Source organism: Fukomys damarensis, unplaced genomic scaffold (assembly GCF_012274545.1).
Source record: "Fukomys damarensis isolate Sample0158 unplaced genomic scaffold, DMR_v1.0_HiC HiC_scaffold_9, whole genome shotgun sequence".
NCBI classification, from domain to species: Eukaryota; Metazoa; Chordata; class Mammalia; order Rodentia; family Bathyergidae; genus Fukomys; species Fukomys damarensis.
The window spans coordinates 927,808-930,738 of NW_022900921.1; positions in this window are offsets into that span (position 1 = coordinate 927,808).

The window sequence follows — 2,931 nt, forward strand, 5'->3', positions numbered from 1 at the left end:
CGAGTCCACTGCTGTGCCCTCAGTACTCACAGCAAACGCCACCAAATGTTAGTGGCTTTAAAGATCATTTGTTTCAGCTGGGTGTGGTGGCACATGCCTGTAATCCCAGCCCTCTGAGGCTGAGGCAGGAGGACCACTGTGAGTTCGAGAGCAGCCTGGGCTACATAGTGAGTTCCAGGTCAGTCTCAACTACATAGTGAGACCCTGTCAGAATCATTTGTTTCACTTTGCTCACTTACTGACCAAGCCTCCCTCCTCTGGAACTTCTTTTATCAATTCTTCAGAGGGGAGGGGACAGCAGGGTCCTTCTGGAAGTGACTTGTGCCTTTTTTGCTCACATTGCATTGGCCAGAGTAGACACGTGGCCATCCCTGATTCCCAGATGCCTCTTTCTTTGTCTTCTGTGTACTTTCTATGACTGTCTTTGTGTCAAGTGATAGGTGAAGAGAGAGGAATAAAAAACAGGGTTGTAGCTTCAGACTGAGGTTTGCTAGGGACCAGAACATGAGAGGAAAAAGACAAACACCAAACCAAACCAAAACAAAACAAAAACAAGTCAGAGAACGTCCCTCATTTTCTCTGTCCCTTGGGGCTTCCCTTTCTGTTTATGCAGCAAGAAAGGGAGGGCTTATTTTTGAGCTTAGATTTCATCAGCTTTATGTTACTGTAACAAAATACTTGAGTCAGTCACCTTAAAAAGGAAAAAGCTGCCAGGTGTGGTGGCACATGCCTATAATTCCGGCACTCCGGAGGCTGAGGCAGAAGGATTGCTGTGAGTTTGAGACCAGGCTGGACTACATTGTGAGTTCCAGGTCAGTCTAGACTACACAGTGAGATTCTGTCTCAACCAAAAAAAGCAAAGGCTTATTTTGGCTCAGTTTCAGAGGTTTTTCCCATGATCCTAGCCCCGTTGTTTTGGATTGTGGTGGCCCAGAACACCATGACAGAGGCAGACTGTTCACGTAATGGCAGCTTTAGAATAAAAAAGATGGCAGAAAGGGGCTTGGGTGTCAGTATTCCCTCAGACCCCCACTCACTTCCTCCATCTCGGGTCGAATCAGAGGCCAGGCTCCAAGCCCTGGACGCTGTGTCGTAAGGGGACAGACAGATCAGCAACCTCTGGTAGGGGTTGGTGCACCGTGAACCCCGCCCTGGGGGGAGGATGGAGAAGACTCCTGCAATCTCACAGGTCACTGTCCTATGAGTCCTGGCTTCTTTCTCCAGGACCCCAGCTGTTGTTTATTCTTCACAGTCCTCAGCAGCCCCATGAGGCCTGTCCAGCTCTGCTAGGTGAGTTCTGTGGGACAGGCAAAGTGGGCTGTGCTTCCTGCATCTTTCCTGGAACCAAAGTCTCTTCATGGTTTCTAAGAAGATTTATGAGATATTTTGAGCTGCACTGAAAGTTTTCCTGCTGGAAGGCTTTGTTTGGACCAATGTTTGCCATTACTTAAATTAGAATATTTCACAATAAGTTATCAAATTCTTTAATAAATCAAGCAGTAATTATAACTGAATTTCAGTAAATTTTTAGTTTAAATTGAGGGACACTTCAATGTGTTTTTCCACTTATTTAGATAATCTTTTAAATTCTTTTTTGTTTCATTGCTTATTTTTTTTCTCATTGAATTTATTGGTACACTTTAGGTATACAGTACAGTTACATTCGTTATTGGGATCTTATAAGTTTACATGACAGGTCTTGGTTCTCATTTTTTTCCCCTTATCCCTGCCCTCCTTTCACCCCCTCCGCCCCTCCCCATTTACAAACATTTTATTTCCATTTTTTCATTTTCTCCTGTTTTTTCTTTTCCTTTACTACCTTTCCCCTACCCTTCCCACTTCCCCTATGCCTTTAGTCCTTTTCTTCCTGTTTCAAATTGTCAATTATCTCATTAGGATCTTATGTACTATTATAGTTTTTCACTCCAGAGAAACTATTTGGAATTTACACATGTGTGACTTATTTCACGTAGGAGTATATCCTCAATATGTATCCATTTTCCTACGAATGAATCGAATTTCTCATTCTTTATGGCTGAGTAGTATTCCATTTTATAGAAAAACCACATCTTCTTTATCCAGTTTCCAACTGATGGGCAAATGGGCTGTTTCCAAGTTTTAGCTATTACAAAATGTGCTGCTATAAACATAGGTATACATATATCACTGTGATACGATTCTTTTAATTCTTTTGGAAAGATACCCAGCAGAGGGATGGCTGAGTCAAATGGAGCCTCTAGTCCCAGCTCTTTGAGATATCTCCATATTGATTTTCGTAGTGGTTGCACCAATCTGCACTCCCACCAACAATGGAGAGGGTTCCTTTCTCCCCACATTTGTTATTAAGTGATTTCTTTCTTTTCTTTTTTTTGGTACTGGAGATTGAACCCGGCTCCTTACACTTGCAAGGCAGGCCCCCAAACTGCTGAGCTAAATCCCTGGCCCTTCAGGGGTTTCTTGATAGCAGCCATTCTTTGTGGGATGAGGTGGAATCTCAGAGTTGTTTTTGTCTGCATCTCTTGAATGACCAGTGGTGTGGAGCATTTTTTCATATGTTTACTTGCTGCTTTTATTTGTCTGAGAAATGTCTGTTGCACAAAAATATAGAAAAGGTTCCTTCATGTCCTGGATGTTTGTTGACTTTGGAGGGCCACAGCCAAATTACTGGCTGTCTTCTTAGCCCAGTTACCTTTCTATTGCTGGTCTCTGGACTGGATAGCAAGCATTTTGGAATTCAAAATATAATTAGAGGACTGTTATTTTTATCAGTCATGGTTGTTCTGGTAGTTGAATTCCTGGATCAAAAGGAGGTTATTACCATAAATAATATGTTCGAAGAGCTGTATCTTTAACTTCTTTTTTATTCCTCTCTTGTTCTTATTTAAATTCTTTTTTTTTTTTTTTTTTTTTTTTTTTTTTTTTTTTTTTTTA